We start from the raw sequence: 20,700 nt of genomic DNA on the forward strand, positions 1-20,700 counted from the left end.
CCTGGTCCTCATTTTCTGGCAGTCCTATGAGGTTTGCCTCCTTGACACTTGGCAGGTGGTCCTGGGAACCTGGAGGGGGTAGGGGTTGGGGTGTATGCATTAGAGTGCAACCCTGCCTGTCCCCACGAGGTCATCTTGCATCCCTGATGTGCTTGGGATGGTCTGGTGTGTGTGAAAACTGCTTCAGGTTGGGGGGCACCAGATCATTTGAGGCCAGATGTTCTGTGCTTCTTGATGTCCTGTTCTTAGAACTCACCTCCTTCTTTGTTCTGCTTAGTGCTTTATTCCTCTATCCTTCCTTCACCTTTTTGCATATTATTCTCTTGGGAAGTCCCTTTGGCTTCCCTCTACTACAACTCATAAGCCTTGGGCTTCTCCTTTGTCCACCATCCATGAGCCCTGGGCTGCCATACAGCACTGTACCCTGAATTAAGGGAACCAGGGGACCATTTTGCTGACTGGCAAAAGAGTGTGTAGTTTGTTAAATATTTAGCAGTATCTTTTAGAGTTGCAAACACTGCGGTAGGGCTTGTTAGGAATATCAGAAAGTATAATAATCATGGGTTAGACATCCAGTTAGTTAAGGAACACAGGTGGATATAGGTAACAGGTCACACACGGTAGTACACAAATAGGTGTTTATTTTATTTTTTAAGATTTATTTATTTAAAGAGAGCAGAGGGAGGGGCAGAGGAAGAGGGAGAGAGAGAATCTCAGGCACACTCCCATTGAGCTTGGGGCCCGACCTGGGGCTCTAATCTTGTGACCCTGAGATCATGACCTGAGCTGAAACCAAGAGTCTGACATTCATCCTATAACTGACTGAGCCACCCAGGTGTCCCAGACAAATAGATAAAGAGGGCTGTAGTCAAGGAGAGGTCTGGGAAGTTAAGAAAGAGAACAGAGAACTTTGAGCAGAGACCTACTCTCTGAAGCTCTGGACCAGCCCCTGTCCTCAGACTGGAGAGGTGATGGTAAGAATCTTCCCCTTGCACTCCATTTTACCAGTCCTCTTGCCACCATGCCTTACTCCTCTGAAATAGTCCTAGGCTCCTCTGGTCAGGTCCTGTGGTGACCTGTGGTGACCTCACCAGAGGTTAGGTCTTGGTGTTTTCAGGGTATGGCATGGGGTACTTTTCACCAGACATCTGTCCATTGATTTGTTTATACTTGTGCTACTCTTGGCACAACTCTTGGCACAAGTTTTTTTCTAACTTAACCTGTTAGACTTCTGCCTGTGGTTTGAGGCCCAGCTCACATGGACTTCGGACCAAATCCCCAAGGTTCCTTTGACTTGTGGGACTGGCCCAGTGTCACTCCTGGTGTCATCTCTTACTCCATCTCACTCAACACTTAACTTGGTACAATAGACATTCTACAAAATAGGGTGAGCATACGTCACGTATAGTCTAAACTGGGACACGAGTATGAAAGGGAGCAGATCCAACCCAGGACTGAAAAGCACTGACTGTACTGTCTAGAGAGACCTGTCATGCAAGGGTGTTTGCATATGGATGAGGAACTTAGCTCCTCTGAGCTCTGGTGTTCCAGTCTTCAAGAAGGGGGGCCAGACTGGGTAGATAACACCTCAGTTTATCAAAAGCACTAAGATGATACAGCTGGTGGAGGAGGTTGGGGCCTGTGAGAGGTATTTTGGTGAAGGCGGTCAGATTGTGGATGTGTTTGTAGAGAGTTTTGGGGTCTGAGCATGAGGACTCCCAAGTCCAGGGTTGGTTAGGGCCCAGCCTGGAAGCAGTAAAGAGCTGCTAGACATTTCTGCTTGGACATGAGATGGTGTCAAAGAACTTGGGCAGTGATGTTTCCGTCCTCAGGGCAGGCAGGTGGTTATCGCCCACAGTGGAGATGGGCCAGCTGACTTCATCAACATTGTTGGGAGGAGGGGCATAAAAACAAATTTCTTCCCCACTTGAGACAACATTTTGATTTAGGATGGCATGGAGATAAGGACTGAAGTTTGTCAAGAGCAGACAAATTCATCCTTTCTTAGCTGCTGTGATGTCCTAGGCCACCTTGTCCCTTTTTCTCTCTCCTTGTGATTTCTGCAATAACATGCTAACAGGAAAGGTCTTCTCTACACCCAACAGGGTCTGTCCTCCTGAGATGAGGCAGGAACTCTTACAGGGGTTGGGAGACTGAGAGAGCAGTGGAGGAAACAGTGGAAGTGGAGGGTTTCTTGGTATGAAGCTCCTTGAGCTGCAGAACTTGCAGAGGCTGCTGCTGGCTAGGGGAGAATGAAGGTCTCTCAAAGTTACCCCTTTCTTCTTATGACCTCAGTAATACTGCTGTGGTTTCAGCCTCCCACTCTCCTTGGAGAGAGAGGCCAGAAGTGCACCTGCCCAAGCACCACAGGGTGGGAGTATGAATTTTTGTTCTCCCATTTGGCCTTCCTCCAGCTGATCTTTACCCAAGCCAATTCCACTTTGGACATGATTTCCTAAGCCCCTCTGATCATGAACTCTTCCTTTTTCAAACAGTTGAGTTTAGTGGAAAACACTGTATAAATCTATCCAGTTGGAAGGGGTACCTGCCAATAACAAGACAGTACATGAGGGAGGAAGCTATGTCTTCATGGCACCAACACAAATGCAAAGTTAAAAAGTGCTACCAGGTATGTTCGTGTGCCACTTTAGATACGTTATTTATTTCTGAATTGAATTAGTTTTCCTTAAAAAATCTAAAAAATGCTTCCAGGGAGAAAGCAACAAGACAAGAAGGCAGAATCTCAAAGATAGGCAAATTCATCTGGAAGCATAAAAAGGTGGGGAGGAATGAGAGAAAACACTCTGTAACTAGAGGAACCACAAGAATTGGAGAAAGTGAAAGAAGTAGAGAAGTGAGGAAGAGAGACATGAAGATGTATGTAGTCATCTGGAGGGATGGACCTGAGATAAGAAGAGGAAAATCCAGGTGACTGAGCTAGTACCAGAAATGCTCAGAGGTACCTGGACATTGAGTCGAGGTAAAATATTATCGCTCTCCCTTATCTTGACCTGTCTCAGGGTTGCTAGGTGTGGGCTGCATACCTTTTGAGAACAGGAAATAACAGATTTTGGTGAGGATGCAGAGAAAGGGGAGTTCTCTTCCACTGTGGAGGTGCAAACTGGTGGAACCACTCTGGGAAACAGTACAGAGGTTCCTCAAAAAATGCAAAATAAAACTACCCTATGACTCAGGAATTACACTACTGGGTATTTATCCAAAGGATACAAATGTACTGATTTGAAGGAGTACATGTATCCCCCCATGTTTATAGCAGCAGTGTCCACAATAGCCAGAATATGGAATGAGCCCAGATGTCCATCGACAGATGAATGGATAAAGAAGATGGACATACATATACAATGGAACATTTCTTAGCCATGGAAAAGAATGAAATCTTGCCATTTGCAATGACATGGATGGAACTTGAGAATATGCTAAGGGAAATAAATCAGAGAAAGACAAATACCATATGATTTCACTCATGTGGAATTTTAGAAACAAAACAGATGAACATATGAGAAGGGGGAAGAAATGAGGAGGCAAACCACAAGAGATTCTTAATTACAGAGAACAAAAAGGGTTGATGGAGGGAGGTAGGTGGGGATGGGTTAAATGGATGATAGGTATTAAGGAGGTACTGAGGATGAACAGTGGGTGTTTAATGTAAGTGGTGAATCACTCACTACTCCTGAAACCAATATTACATTATATGTTAACTGACTAGAATTTAAATAAAAATGTGGAACCCCTTCCCCCAACAAACAAACAAACGAAGATTGCTAGGTGTGGGTCTATTCCTGGAGTTGCAGCTGACTGCCAGGTAGAGATGTATGGTTCTGATATCAGGGAAATCACTGATAAATCTAGTTTCAGACATGCCCCACCCTCTCTTGACTCCAACAGTGTTTGAGATCTAATAATAAGAACCATATAATGAGTTGTTAAAAAAATGAAATTCAGCTGAGTAAAGTCTAAAGACCTTATTGACTTTACTCAATGATTCATGAATGAGGCAGTATCCCATTTAGATAGAAAGGAGCTCTGAGGAACTGTACAAAACGAAAGAATTTTATGGACAGAATGGAATAGGACAAGGAAGCGATACTAACAGAATGGATTGGTTGTGGCAAGGTCACCTTTAGGGAATGGCAGAGATCTGTCCTGTGGATTACCTCACTAGTGCTGAACAGGTAATTTCTGATTGGACTGGCTTAAGATTCCATTCTTGGGAGAGGCTGAAAGTGCAGTTAAATAGTGAGTCTCAGTTTGCCAACATGGGGACTAACATAAGTGACTATTTTGGGTCTGTTGTTTTATTTTTGGCAATTCCCCCCTTAACTGAGAGATGTGATAAAAATTTAAGGCATTAGTACCTTAGCTAATTTGTGCCTAGCTACTTTGCTGAAGTTCTCAGTTTTTGCTGATCCTCTGTGTGGTATTCATAGGCCTTGATGTCTTTCTGCTAAATCTCTATGGTATTTGTAGGTCACAACTTCAGGTTAACATTTTTAAAATCAGTCATTCATTTTCTGACATTCCAGTTTTAGGGAGATCATTTTTTTTTGGTGGTTAGTGGTAGTGAACATGACTATAAAGCTTTTGAGAGAATACAATGTGCCAGGGAGACTACTATAATTATTATAAACAGAACAATTCCCAGTGTCTGAGATTAACTTTAGAACCCTGGTCCCCAAGGCTCAGATGAATTAAGAATAATTAAGTCAAAGAGGGATCCCTACTCACTTAAGCCAAGTTGTTTGTTTAGTGACCTGATGTAGCTAAATCTTACCTTGCGTAAAAGCATTAATTTGGGTGCAGCTAGTGGTGTTAGCTATACCACAGGCACCTTGCTCATCTAAAAGATAGTCAAAAACTGTCCTGTCATCAAGAACTATTTTGGGCAGAGAGTCTAAGAAATTTTGGGGGTCAGTGATTGCTTTAACAGTATCTGCAGTGTTTTCAAGAGTTGAAAGTTTCCTGATTATAGCTCATTCATACTCCTAACCAAGGAAGTAAGGACCTGCCAAAGGAAGTAAATCCTGACTTATGAATGTCTTCTGGTACATCCTTTCTAACTTGATGACATAAATTTGGGGAAATTTACTAATGAGTGTCTCAGTTTGATTGTGGACAGTTAGGGGCACAATTAGATAACATAAAAGGCATTGCCCAGTTATGTGACAGCCATCTAGGTGTTCATAGGCCAAAGGAAAATGATAACCACCCAAGACAAGGATAAATTCTGTTGGGGCACAAACCATTCCCACTAATGTGGCACTATTAATAGAATTTGTTCACAACAGTTTTGTCCATTCAAGCCAAGAGCTAGTGATATTTTCAGCATATTCAGGAAATGAATCTCTGAGCTTGAAGTAAAGGTTGTTCTAAATTTCTTGCAAACAATGGGTGCTGCTGGAAAGATTTTCATGGTTGGGGGTAGTCCAGCTTAGATAATAATAAGAACATGGGAGTGCAAATTTACTATAGTTTGTGTAGGTTGTGTCTAACTGGTCAAGTATGACAGTTATAGTTGGAGTAAGGTAAAAATGCTCTCTCTCTCCCTCTCTCATTCTGTCTTTCAAATAAATAAATAAAATCTTTTAAAAAAAGATTTAAAAAAAGAATTATTACTGATAACAGATTCCCAGGAATTACATATAATTTCTGGAACACATTACATATACCTATATAATTACAACATAAAGAAGGTTTAGTATTACACCTTACTTAACAATGCTTCCCATATAACATAACATATCAAAGAAGCCTAATTAGTTTTAAGCTCTCTTTATAAGGAGAAAGAACAAATTATTTTTTCTTTAAAGTTTTAAATTCTGCTCACTTAACACATGATAAAATTGGTTTCAGCTGTAGAATTTAGAGATTTATCACTTACGTATAACAGCCAGTGCTCATCACAACAAGTGCCCATCTTAATACCACCCATTTAGAACAACCGTGACCCACCTCCCCTGCAGAAACCCACAGTTTGTTCTCTGTAGTTAAGAGTCTCTTACGGTTTGCTTTTTCCTTCCCCTATGTTCATCTGTTTTTTTTTTTTTTTCTTAAATTACACATATGAGTGAAATCATGTGGTATTTGTCCTCTAATTGACTATTTTGCTTAGCATAGTACCCTCTAGTTCTGTCCATATCACTGCAAATGGCAGGATTTCATTCTTTTTGAAGGCTGAATAGTATTACGTTCTCTCTGTATATCATATCTAGGTGATGGACATTTGAGCTCTTTCCATAGTTTGTTGTTGATAATGCTGCTATAAACATGGGGGTTCATGTACCCCTTTGGATCTGTACTTTTGTGTCCTTTGGGTAAATATCTACTAGTGCAATTGCTGGATCATACATAGGTTAGTTTTATTTTTAATTTTTTAAGGAACCCCCATATTCTTTTCCAGAGTGGCTGCACTCTGGAAATTTGCATTCCCACCAACAGTGTGAGAAGTCTCCCCTTTATCTGCATCCTTGCAATGTCTGTTGTTTCCTGTGCTGTTAATTTTAGCCATTCTGAAAGGTGTGAAATGATACCTCACTGTGGTTTTGATTTGTATTTCCCTGATGATGAGTAATGTGGAGCATTTTTTCATGTGTTTGTTAGCCATCTGGATATCTTACTTGGAAGTGTCTATTCATACCTCTGTCCATTTCTTTTTCTGTTTTTTTTTTTTTTTTTTTTTTTTTTTAAAGATCTTATTTATTTATTTGACAGAGACCACAAGTAGGCAGAGAGGCAGGCAAAGAGTGAGAGATGGGGAAGCAGGCTCCCCACTGAGCAGAGAGCCTGGTGCAGAGATCAATCCCAGGACCCTGAGATCACTACCTGAGCTGAAAGCAGAGGCTTAACCCACTGAGCCACCCAGGTGCCCCTCTTTTGTCCATTTCTTAACTGGATTATTTATTTTTTGGGTGTTAAGTTTGATAAGTTCTTTATAGATTTTGGATGCTAGTACTTTAAATATTCTTAAAACATTTTTTTTTTTTTTTTTTTTTTTTTGAGAGCAAATGTGAGAGAGATCACAGCAGGAGAGGGAAAAGCAGGTCAAAGAGGTTGCTGCCCATGTTCTCCTCAAGGATTGTGATGGATTCCTGTTTCACATTGAGGTCTTTCATCCACTTGGAGTCTATTTTTGTGTGTGGTATAAGGAAATGGCCCAGTTTCATTCTTCTGCACATGGCTGTCCAATTTTCCCAACACCATTTGTTGAAGAGACTGTCTTTTTTCCATTGGACATTCTTTCCTGCTTTGTTGAAGATTAGTTGACCACAAAGTTGAGGGTCTATTTCTGGGCTCTCTATTCTGTACCATCGATCTATGTGTCTGTTTTTGTGCCAGTACCATACTGTCTTGATGATGACAGCTTTGTAATAGAGCTTGAAGTCTGGAATTGTGATGCCACCAACTTTGACTTTCTTTTTCAACATTCCTCTAGATATTCAGCATCTTTTCTGGTTCTATATAAATTTTAAGATTATTTGTTCCATTTCTTCTAAAAAAATTGATGGTGTTTTGATAGGGATTGCATTAGACATGTAGATTGCTTTAGGTAGCATAGACATTTTCATAATATTTGTTCTTCCAATCCTGGAGCATGGAACATTTTTTCCATTTCTTTGGGTCTTCCTCAATTTCTTTCATGAGTACTTTATAGTTTTCTGAGTACAGTTAATTTGCTTCTTTGGTTAGGTTTATTCCTAGGTATCTTATGTTTTTGGGTGTAATTGTAAATGGGACTGACTCCTTAATTATTCCTTCTTCTGTCTTGTTGTTGCTGTATAGAAACACAACTGATTTCTTTGCATTAATTTTATGTCCTGACACTTTACTGAATTCTTGCATGAGTTCTAGCAGTTTTGGAGTGGAGTCTTTTGGGTTTTCCACATAAAGTATCATATAATCTGCAAAGAGCGATAGTTTGACTTCTTCATTGCCAATTTGGATGACTTTAATTTCTTTTTGTTGTCTGACTGCTGAGGCTAGGATTTCTAGTACTATGTTGAATAGCCCTGGTGATAATGGACATCCTTGCCATGTTCCTGACCTTACCAGAAAAGCTCTCAGTTTTTCTTCATTGATATCTACTTTGGGTTTTTCGTAGATGACTTTGATGATATTGAGGTATGTACCCTCTATCCCTACACTTTGAAGAGTTTTGATCAAGAAAGGATGCTGTACTTTGTGAAAAGCTTTTTCAGCATTGATTAAGAGAATCATATGGTTCTTGTTCTTTCTTTTATTACTGTATTGTATCACATTGATTGATTTGTGGATGTTGAAGCAACACTTGCAGCCCAGGAATAAATCCCACTTAGTCATGGTGAATAATCCTTTTAATGTTCTATTGGAATGCATCCGTTTCTTCCAGATTGTCAAATTTGCTAGCGTACAGTAGCTCATAATATGTTCTTATAATTGTTTGTATTTCTTTGATGTTGGTTGTGATCTCTCCTCTTACATTCATCATTTTATTTACTTGGGTCCTTTCTCTTTTCTTTATGGTAAGTCTGGTCAGGGGTTTATCAATCTTATTAATTATTTCAAAGAACCAGCTCCTAGTTTTGTTGATTTGTTCTAATTTTTTTTTTTTTTTTGGTTTCTATTTCATTGATTTCTGCTCTGATCTTTATTATTTCTCTTCTCCTGCTGGGTTTAGGCTTTCTTCCCTGTTCTTTCTCCAGCTGCTTTAGGTGTAGGGTTAGACTGTGTACTTGAGACCTTTCCTCTTTCTTTCTTTTTTTTTTTTTTTTTTTTTTTTTTGGATTTTATTTATTTATTTGAACAGACAGAGATCACAAGTAGGCAGAGAGGCAGGCAGAGAGAGAGGAGGAAGCAGGCTCCCCACTGAGCAGAGAGCCTGATGCCAGGCTCAATGTGGGGCTTGATCCCAGGACCCTGGAATCATGAACCGAAGGCAAAGGCTTTAACCCACCGAGTCACCCAGGCGCCCCACCTTTCCTCTTTCTTGAGAAAAGCTTGTATCGCTATATACTTTCCTCTCAGGACTGCCTTTGCTGTGTCCCACAGATTTTGAACAGTTGTGTTTTCATTATCATTTGTTTCCATGAATTTTTTCAGTTCTTCTTTAATTTCCTGGTTGACCAATTCATTCTTGTTTTTTTTTTTTTTTTTTCAGCGTAACAGTATTCGTTGTTTTTGCACCACACCCAGTGCTCCATGCAATCCGTGCCATCTCCAATACCCACCACCTGGTTCCCCCAACCTCCCACCCCTCGCCCCTTCAAAACCCTCAGATTGTTTTTCAGAGTCCATAATCTCTCATGGTTCACCTCCCCTTCCAATTTCCCTCAACTCCCTTCTCTTCTTCATCTCCCCTTGTTCTCCATGCTATTTGTTATGCTCCACAAATAAGTGAAACCATATGATATTTGACTCTCTCTGCTTGACTTATTTCACTCAGCATAATCTCTTCCAGTCCCATCCATGTTGTTACAAAAGTTGGGTATTCATCCTTTCTGATGGAGGCATAATACTCCATAGTGTATATGGACCACATCTTCCTTATCCATTGTCCATCGAAGGGCATCTTGGTTCTTTCCACAGTTTGGCGACCGTGGCCATTGCTGCTGTAAACATTGGGGTACAGATGGCCCTTCTTTTCACTACATCTGTATCTTTGGTAGGATTCTTTTTAGCCTCCATGTATTTGAGTTCTTTCCAACTTTCCTCTTGTGACCGAGTTCTAGTTTTAGAGCATTTTGGTCTGAAATATACAGGGAATGGTCCCAATCTTTTGGTACCAGTTGGGACCTGACTTGTGACCCAGGATGTGATCTATTCCGGAGAATGTTCCTTGTGCACTAGAGAAGAATGTGTATTCCTTTGCTTTGGGATGGAATGTTCTGAATATATCTGTGATGTCCATCTGGTCCAGTGTGTCATTTAAAGCCTATATTTTCTTGTTGATCTTTTGCTTAACTGATCTTTCCATTTCAGTGAGTGGGGCTGTTAAAGTCCCTTACTATTATTGTATTATTATCAACGTGTTTCTTTTATTTTGTTATTAATTGGTTTATATAATTGGCTGCTTCCTTGGTAGGGGCATAGATATTTAAGATTGTTAGATCTTCCTGTGGGGCAGACCATTTGAGTATGATATAGCATGCTTCTTCACCTTTTTATAATCTTTGGCTTAAAATCTAATTGATCTGATATGAGGACTGCCACCCCAGCTTTCTTTTGATGTCCATTAGCATAGTAAGTTGTTTTCCACACCCTCACTTTAAATCTGGAGGTGTCTTTGGGTCTAAAATGAGTTTCTTGTAGACAGCACATTGATGGGTTTTGGTTTTTTATCCATACCCTGTGTCTTTTGATTGAGGCATTTAGCCCATTTACATTTATGGTAACTACTGAAAGGTATGAATCTAGTGCCATTGTATTGCTTGTAAGGTGACTGTTACTGTATATTGTCTCTGTTCCTTTCTAGTCGTCTACTTTTAGACTCTCTTTGCTTATAGGACCCCTTTCAATATTTCCTGTAGGGCTGGTTTGGTGTTTACAAATTCTTTTAGTTTTTATTTGTTCTGGAAGCTTTTTAATCTCTCCTTCTATTTTCAATAATAGCCTAGCTGGATATAGTATTCATGGCTGCATGCTTTTCTTGTTTAGTGCTCTGAATATATCACGCCAGTTCTTTCTCACCTGCCAGGTCTCTGTGGATAGGTCTTCTGCCAATACAATATTTTTACCATTGTATGTTACAGACTTCTTGTCTTGAGCTGCTTTCAGGATTTTCTCTTTGTCACTAAGACTTTTAAGTTTTACTGTTATTAGGTGACAGGGTGTAGACCTATTTTTATTGATTTTGAGGGATATTCTCTGTGCCTCCTGGATTTTGATGCTTGTTCCCTTTGCCATATTAGGGAAATTCTCTACTATAATTTGCTCTGGTATACCTTCTGCTCCCCTCTCTCTTTCTTCTTCTTCTGGAATCCCAATTATTCTAATATTGTTTCATTTTATGGTATCACTTCTCTCTTGAATTCTCTCTTTATGGTCCAGTAGTTGTTTGTCTCTCTTTTGGTCCGTTTTTTTTTTTTTTTTTTATTCTCCTTTATTTGGTCTTCTCTATCACCAATTCTCTCATCTATCTCATTTATCTTAGCAGTAAGAGTCTCTATTTTTGATTGCCCCTCATTAATAGCTTTTCTGATTTCAGCCTAGTTAGATTTTAGTTCTCTTTTATTTCTCCAGAAAAGGCTTTTATTTCCTCAGACAGGGTTTCTCTAATATCTTCCATGACTTTTTTTGAGTGCAGCTAGCACCTTGAGTATCATCATTCTGAACTCTAGATCTGACATATTACCAATGTCCATATTGATTTGGTCCCTAGCTGTCAGTACTGCCTCCTGTTCTTGTTCTTGTTCTTGTTCTTCTTCTTCTTCTTTTTTTTTTTTTTTTGTGGTGAGTTTTTACACCTTGTCATTTTATCCAGATAAGATTTTATGAATGAGAGAAAAAAATACTAAAAGTGTGGCAAAGACCCCAGAAAAATGTATGCTAACCAAATCAGAAGAGATCCCACATTGCAGGTGAAGAAAGGGGGTATAAGGAAAAGACTGGTGAATGGAACAGAGCCACCCACTTGATTTTGGTTGTATTTTGGTCTCTTAGAAGAAATTACCTCCCAAAATTTTAAAGAAAGAAAAACATATGTACCAAAATAAGGGTAAATATGAGAAAGGGATGGAATTATTACCATAAAGATAAATTAAAAAGATTCTAAAAAAGGAATTAATAAGTTGGTTGGAAAAAAAAAAAGTGGAGAGTATTTGCTCAGGTTGGAGACTCAAAGCCCTGTGCTAGATTAGGGTATATTTTGATCTATTAGAAGAATTTGTATCCCCAAATTAAAAAAAAAAACCCTATATGTATACAAAAAATAAAGTTAGATATATTGAAGGATGAAATATGACTATAATAGTGCAGGTTCAAAAAGATTTTTTTTTAGAAGGTATTGTTAAATAAACTAGTTAAAAAAACATTAAAAGAGGAAAGAGGAAGAGTTAAAAAATTAGAATAAGAAAAAAATAAAATTAAAAAATTAATTAACTTTGCAAGACTAAAGAATCATGGTGAGAAAGCCATGCATTCCATGCTTTGCTTTCCCCTAGCTCTGGAATTCTTCTGTTCTTCTCAATCAGTGAGTTTAATCTTGACTGGATGTTCTTGCTGATCTTCTGGGGGAGGGGCCTGTTGTAGTGATTCTCAAGTGTCTTTGCTCGAGGCACAATTGCACCACCCTTGTCAGGGGCTGGGCTAAGTAATCTGCTCAGTTTTGCTATTGGGAACTTTTTCCCTGAATGCTTTCCATAGAGCTCTGGAGGAAGGGAATGAAAATAGCAGCCTCCCAATCTCCAGCCCAGAGGAGTCAAGAGCATGGGGCCCCACTCCTCAGTGCACCCTCGGAGAAAAGCAGTCAATCACTCCCATCTCCCTGGTCTCCAGCCATGCTCCAAGCTCACCTGGCTGTGACCAAGCATTTCTGTCTCTGGCACACAGCCCCTTTTGGAGTCTCCAAACCCAGCAGATTCCTACCATGTTGCTCTTCTGGCAGAGGATGGTGGGTCTCCCTGGATCTGCCACTTGTGGGGTCCTTGCTTAAGAGCAGTTTAAGAGCCATGGATCACAATTTAAGGTGACCCTGAGCTGAGAAGTCACTCCTCAGCTCCATCTCTGTAGTTGGCTTCTCCACTTCTGTGACCCTGTGGGACTTGAGACCACACTGTTCCCGTGAGGGCCCCACCCCTGCTTAGCCTCTGGAGTGATGTCCCTCAGTGGAGCAGACTTATAAAAGTTCAGATTTTGTGCTCCATTGCTCCACCACTTTCTGGGAGCCAGCCCCTCCCCCGTGGTTGATCTTCCCATCACTTTGGATTCACTTCTATGCACATTCTACCTTTCAAAAAGTGGTCAGTTTTATGTTTCTATAATTGCTGTTATTCTTCTCTTTTATCTCCTGTTGGGGTTGTAGGTGTTTGAAATGGTTTGATAACTATCTAGCTGAACTCCTGTGACCTGATGTCATCTCAGTCTGCTACTCTGCCGCCATCTTAACTCTTCTCCTACAGCATCCTTTCTTGATTAAAACTCTCCACAGCTTAAGGGTAGAAGAAACATACCTCAATATTCTAAAACCTTGTTGACCTCAGCTACAGCAACTTCTTTCTAGACACATCTCTGGATGTGTCTGATAAATGGACTATTGGGATTTCACCAAGACAAAATGTTCTGCAGAGTAAAAGAAACAGTTAACAAAACTAAAAGGCAACCTATGTAATAGAAGATGTCTGCAAATGTCTTATAAGATAAAGGCCTGGTATCCAAGATCTATAAAGAACTTCTGAAATTCAACACCAAAATAAAAAAAAACAACCCCCAAAAATACAGTCAAGAAATGTTCAAAGACATGAATAGACATTTCTCCACAGAAGACTTATAAGTGACCAACATACTCATGAAAAAAGTATTTCCCATCACTTGTCATCAGGCAAATGCAAATCAAAACCACAATGAATACCACCTCAAAATGGTCAGAATGGCTAAGATTAACAACACAAGAAACAGCAGATGTTGCTGGGGATGTGGAAAAAGGGGAAGCCTTTCACACTGTTGGTGAGGATGCAAAACGTTGCAGCCACTGTGGAAATCAGTATGGAGTTTCCTCAAAGAGTTAAAAATAAAACCATCCTATGACCAAGCAGTTGCACTAGTAGGTGTTTATCCAAAGGATACAAACAGTGATTTGAAGGGGTAGATGCACCCTAATGTTTATAGCAACAATGTTCACAACAGTCAAAATATGGAAAGAGCCCAGATATCATCAACATATGAATGGATAAAGAAGTAGTATATATACATACAGTGGAATATTACTCATCCTCATGGAGGATGGAATAATGAATGAATGAATGAATGAATGAATGAAATCTTGCCATTTGCAATGATGTGGATGGAACTATGGGGTATTATGCTAAGTGAAATAAGTCAGTAAGAGAAAGACAAATACTATATGATTTCACTGATGTGTGGAATTTAAGAAATAAAACAGAGGGAAAGGGAAGGAAAAATAAAATTAGATGAAAATTGAGAAGAACACAAACCATGGGAGCCTCTTAACTATAGGAAACAAAGTGAGGGTTGCTGGAGTGGTAGGAGGGTGGGAGAATGGAGTAAGTGGGTGATGGGACTAAGAAGGTCACTTGATGTAATGAGTACTGGGTGTTATATACAAAAGATTAATTGGTAAATTCTACCTCCGAAACTAATAAGAGAAGTCTATTGGGACTACATAAAAATAAAAAAGATTCTGCACAGTGTAGGAAACGATCAAAAAAATTAGAAGGCAATCTACAAAATGGCAGAAGATATTTGTAGATAATACCTCTGATAAATGGTTGATATCTAAAATGTACAAAGAACTTATAGAACTCAAAGTCCAGAAAACAAATAATCCAATTAAAAAGTGGGCAGAAGGGGGCACCTGGGTGGCTCAGTGGGTTAAGCCGCTGCCTTCGGCTCAGGTCATGATCTCAGGGTCCTGGGATCGAGTCCCACATCAGGCTCTCTGCTCAGTGGGGAGCCTGCTTCCCTCTCTCTCTCTGTCTGCTTCTCTGTCTACTTGTGATCTCTGTCAAATAAATAAATAAATATAATCTTAAAAAAAAAGTGGGCAGAAGATCACCTGGGTGGCTCAGTTGATTAAGTGACTGTCTTTGGCTAAGGTCATGATCCCAGAGTCCTGGGATCAAGTCCCACATTGGGCTCCTAGTGCCACGGGGAGTCTGCTTCTCCCTCTGACCTTCTGCTTCCCTTCCTCTCTCTCTGCCTGCCTCTCTGCCTACTTGTGATCTCTGTCAAATAAATAAAAATCTTTAAGAAAAAAAGTGAACCGAAGACATGAACAGACTTTTCTTCAATGAAGACATACAGATGGTCAAGAGGAACATGAAATGTTCAACATCACTCATCCTCAGGGAAATGCAAATCAAAATTACAATGAAATATCACTTTACACTTGTCAGAATGGGTGAAATCAATGACACAAGAAACAACAGGTGTTGATAAGAATGTAGGGAATGGGGAACCCTCTTGCATTATTGGTGGAAATACAAACTTGTGCATCTACTGTGGTAAACAGTATAGAGGGTCCTCAAAAAATTAAAAAAAGTATCCTAAAACCCAGCAATTGCATTACTGGGTATTTATCCAAAGAATATAAAAACACTAATTCAAAAGGATACATGCACCCCCTAAGTTCATAGCAGCATTATTTGTAATAGCCAAACTATGAAAGCAGCACATGTATCCATTGATAGATGGACATATAAAGACATGGTATACATGTATGAATCTACATATATGTATACATACATACATACATATACACATACATACAATGAAATATTATATTTCACCATAAAAAGTGAAATATTGTAGTTTGCAAAAAACATGGATGGACCTAGAGAGTATTATACTAAGTGAAATAATACAGAGAAAGAAAAATTCCATATGATTTCACTCATATGTGGAATTTAAGAAATAAAACAAATGAGCAGAGGGAAAAAAGAGAGGCAAACCCAGGTAACAATAGTTAAGGCACACTCTTAACTATTAAGAAAAACTGATGGTTACTAGAGCTTGGGGGATGTGTTAAATAGGTGTTGGGGGTTAAAGAGTACACTTATCATGATGAGCCCTGTATAATGTATCATTGCTGAATCACTATTTGTACATATGAAAATGTATGTTAAAAATACTGAACTTAAAAAGCTTAGTAAAAAAAGATATAAATATGTTTAAAAAATTTACCTAGATGATTTCAATTCATAATGAGGACTGATACCTATAGCTGTGGCCTCTCAAAGTTATTTCCTAGAAACTTCTACTTCTGTCTGGGTGCCAGGGACATATCTTGGAACTATCTGGATCCTGCAAACACCTAGCATCAATAACTTAATTATTCTAAGATGAGAAAGAGTGAAGGTTGCTTGGAGAATATGTACGAAGTTTGGCACCAAGACAAAACTTCATACCTGGATGATGTTCTTCAATCCCAGAGGGCCCACCCAGTGTGAATACCATTTATTGATCCTCTCCACACCCTGTACAATGGGAGGAGGCCCTGTTGCTATTCAGTTCTTGGAATTGACAGACATTCCAAGAGCATATCATACGTGCCCTTTTATCTTACCCTTGCTTAAGCTGCCATCCATAACTTGCAGCCAACAGAATATTAATCAAGACACAGCCAAATCATTCATTTTTCTTGATTTCTCTGTATCTGTCAAGGTATGAATGTTTGCTCAGGACCACACTTGCAAATAATGTGTTTAATAAGAACATATTCATCGGGGCACCTGGGTGGCTCAGTGGGTTAAAGCCTCTGCCTTCAGCTCAGGTCATGATCCCAGGGTCCTGGGATCGAGCCCCGCATCGGGCTGTCTGCTCTGCGGAGAGCCTGCTTCCTCCTCTCTCTCTCTTGGCCTGCCTCTCTGCCTACTTGTGATCTCTGTCTGTCAAATAAATAAATAAAATCTTAAAAAAAAAAAGAACATATTCATCAGTTGTATTTACAGTTCTGATATTTTTCTTGTTCTTCTTTTTAGTCTAAAGGTACACACCTTGGACTTGCCAATTCAGCTAAACATCTGGACACAGTTACCTGGAGGACACTTATGCCCACCCCCCACTTGCTTCTCCTATTTGGAATTTTTCTGACATCCCCATCACCAGTCCCACACCTATGCAACCTCTTACACCTCCTCCTACCTCAGCCCACTCTCCTGTTCTAGAACTGAACACTGATCATGCTAAGCTGATTTACTCTTAATCTAATATATATATATATATATATATATATATATATATATATATATCTCTTTATTATTTTCTCAATGGTTTTCCTTTCTTTATGTATTTCTGCATTTTTAAAAATTTTTTCAATTTATTTATTTTCAGAAAAACAGTATTCATTATTTTATCACCACACCCAGTGCTCCATGCAATCCGTGCCCTCTATAATACCCACCACCTGTTACCCCAACCTCCCACCCCCCCGCCACTTCAAACCCCTCAGATTGTTTTTCAGAGTCCATAATCTCTCGTGATTCACCTCCCCTTCCAATTTATCCCAACTCCCTTCTCTCTAACACCCCTTGTCCTCCATGATATTTGTTATGCTCCACAAATAAGTGAAACCGTATGATACTTGACTCTCTCTACTTGACTTATTTCACTCAGCATAATAGCTTCCAGTCCTATCCATGTTGCTACAAAAATTGGGTATTGTCATTGTAGTGATTGATGATGCCCTTATCACGCTCCTTAGTTTTGTGATCTCAGGGCTAAATTTCTTTCTTTTTCTTTGAAAATATTTTCATGCCCTGCCTTCCATTTTAAGTACCATCTTGATCAATAAATGATCTTTACAAAGAATACATGTTTGTTGCAAAAAACTCAGAATGTAGAAGTACATAAACAAAAAAGTAGAAGTTACCTGCCTTCCAGTGGTTTCTACAACCTGTGGTTGGTTTCTGAATGAGGATGTTCCAGGGTATAGGCTTCCTGAGGTGACAACTGCTCCTATAAACTGTAGCGAGGTAGTTCAGGGATGTGGGTTTAGGGATGAACATAAGATCAATCCCTATCTGAGTTCTAATTCCTACCCCTTCTGCCACTAGCTCTTCCAAATTGGATGTGTTATTTCAGCTTTCCATGCCTGCTTTATCTTTAAAGTACAAGATGATTATGGCAATTCATATTGGCAATGAAGAAGTCAAACACTCTGTCTTTGCATAAGGCATAACAATTTATATGGAAAATCCAAAAGACTCCACCCCCAAACTACTAGAACTCATACAGCAATTCAGTAATGTGGCAGGATACAAAATCAATGTACAGAAATCAGTTGCTTTCTTATACACTAACAATGAAAATACAGAAAGGGAAATGAGAGAATCGATTCCATTTACTATAGCATCAAGAACCATAAGATACCTGGGAATAAACCTAACCAAAGAGGTAAACTACAGAACACTCATGAAAGAAATCAAAGAAGACACAAAAAGAAGGAAGACCATTCCATGCTCTTGGATCCAAAGAACAAACATTGTTCAAATGTCTATACTGCCTAGAGCAATCTATACTTTTAATGCCATCCCAATGAAAATCCCACCAGAATTTTTCAAAGAGCTGGAACAAACAATCCTAAAATTTGATGCAATCAGAAGAGAGCCTGAATTGCTAAGGAAATGTTGAAAAAGAAAAACAAAACTGGGGCATCATGTTGCCTGATTTCAGGCTTTATTACAAAGCTGTGTTCACTAAGACAGCATGGTATTGGAACACAAACAGACACATAGACCAGTGGAACAGAGTAGAGAGCCCAGATATGGACCCTCAACTTTATGGTCAATTAATCTTTGACAAAGCAGGAAAAAATATCCAGTGGCAAAAGGACAGTCTCTTCAATAAATGGTGCTGGCATAATTGGACAGCTATATGTAGAGGAATGAAACTCGATCATTCTCTTACACCATACACAAAGATAAACTTGAAATGGATAAAAGACCTCAATGTGAGACAGGAATCCATCAGAATTCCAGAGAGGAACATAGGCAGTAACCTCTTCGATATCAGCCACAGCAACTTCTTTCAAGATATGTCTCCAAAGGCAAAGAAACAAAAGCAAAAATGAACTTTTGGGACTTCATCAAGATCAAAAGATTCTGCACAGCAAAGAAAACAGTCAACAAAACAAAGAGGCAACTCACAGAATGGGAGAAGATATTTGCAAATGACACTATAGACAAAGGGTTGATATTGAGGATTTATAAAATCAACACACACAAAACAGATAATCACGTTAAAAAACGGGCAGAAGACATGAACAGACACTTTTCCTAAGAAGACATACAAATGCCTAACAGCCACGTGAAAAAAATGTTCATCATCATTAGCCATCAGGGAGATTAAAATCAAACCCTCATCGAGATACCACCTTACATCTGTTAGAATGGCCAAATTAACAAGACATTAAACTACATGTGTTGTAGAGGATGTGGAGAAAGGGGAACCCTTTTACACTGTTTGGTGGGAATGCAAGTTGGTGCAGCTACTTTGGAGAACAGTGTGGAGATTCCTTAAGACATTAAAAATAGAGCTACCCTATCACCCTACAATTGCATTAGTGGGTATTTATCCCAAAGAGACAGATGTAGTGAAAAGAAGTGCCATCTGTACACCAATGTTCATACCAGCAATGGCCACGATTGGCAAACTGTGGAAAGAACCAAGATGCCCTTCAATGGACAATGGATAAGGAAGATGTGGTCCATATACACTATGGAGTATTATGCCTCCATCAGAAAGGATGAATACCCAACCTTTGGGACTGGAAGAGATTATGCTGAGTGAAATAAGTCAAGCAGAGAGAGTCAAGTATAGTATGGTTTCACTTATTTGTGGAGCATGAGAAATAACACAGAAGACATGGGGAGATGGAGAGGAGAAGGTAGTTGGGGGAAATTGGAGTTGGAGATGAACCATGAGAGACTGTGGATTCTGAGAAACAATCTGAGGGTTTTGGAGGGAGAGGGTGGGAAGTTGGGTGAGCCTGGTGGTGGTTATTGTGGAGGGCATGTATTGCATGGAGCCCTGGGTGTGGTGCATTAGCAATGAATTCTGGAACACTGAAAAGAAATTTTAAAATTTTTTTTAAAAAGAAAGAAAATACTTTCTGGTCCTGTGTTTAGTCAGTGGGGAAGAGTGCATAGAAGCTGGTAGTGAGTAGTTAGTGTGATATTTTCTCTTTTTTTAGTCATTTCCTTTTTTTTCCCCATCTCAGATGGATCTAGAGTCTTGACTCCTACTGAGCAATGGTCTCAGGGAAGAATTCCAATGCAGGGTCCAGATTCCCACCCAGACTTGCACCATAACCTTGGCCTTCCCTGGTTTACTGGCAAATTACTTTGAGCATGATGAAAATGTGCACAATGTCTAGAGCACCAGGCCTTGCACCCTGCTTCTTAACACCAGACCATCTGCCAGTACATCCTTACTCTGACTTGCCTGATTCTGAGATGAACATTGGTTGGCCTCAAGATGACACCTCAGTCCTGGCTCTCCAACCTATGGCTTTTGATGAGTTCCATCTCAAATTCTTGAACCCAACTGAAAGTTGTGACTCAGGTTTGGGATCCTCATTCTTTGGTGGTTTCTCCACATGGCAACTGCCGGTTCATTTCTAATCTAGGCCTCAGGGAGTGGGACTCCCATAGATCAAGGGCCCGTGAACTTACTTGAATGTCGTTTATCTTCCAAGCCCTTGATTCAGAAAAATGCTGCATATCTATGCTCCTGAATTATAAGCTCATGAAATTGATGAGTGAGACCATTATAGCAGTAGCTATAGATAAATCTTATTCAAACCTAGTCATGTTGGCACTGTTCTAAGTGCTTTGAGCCTAAGCACTCTGGATTCAGAGTCCAGGTAAGAAAACTGTAAGTTTTTATCCTTCCCTTATGCCCAGGTTCTTACAAGGGACATAATAGATATTTTTGGGTGCACCAAGGGCCAGAAATTGAGGGAGAGCTGCACAATTGGTCATCTTTTTCCGGGGTGGGCTCCACCATTGAACACCATCTGTTTTCAATACAACT

This window comes from Mustela lutreola, chromosome 5 (assembly GCF_030435805.1).
Source record: "Mustela lutreola isolate mMusLut2 chromosome 5, mMusLut2.pri, whole genome shotgun sequence".
In the NCBI taxonomy this organism is placed as follows: domain Eukaryota; kingdom Metazoa; phylum Chordata; class Mammalia; order Carnivora; family Mustelidae; genus Mustela; species Mustela lutreola.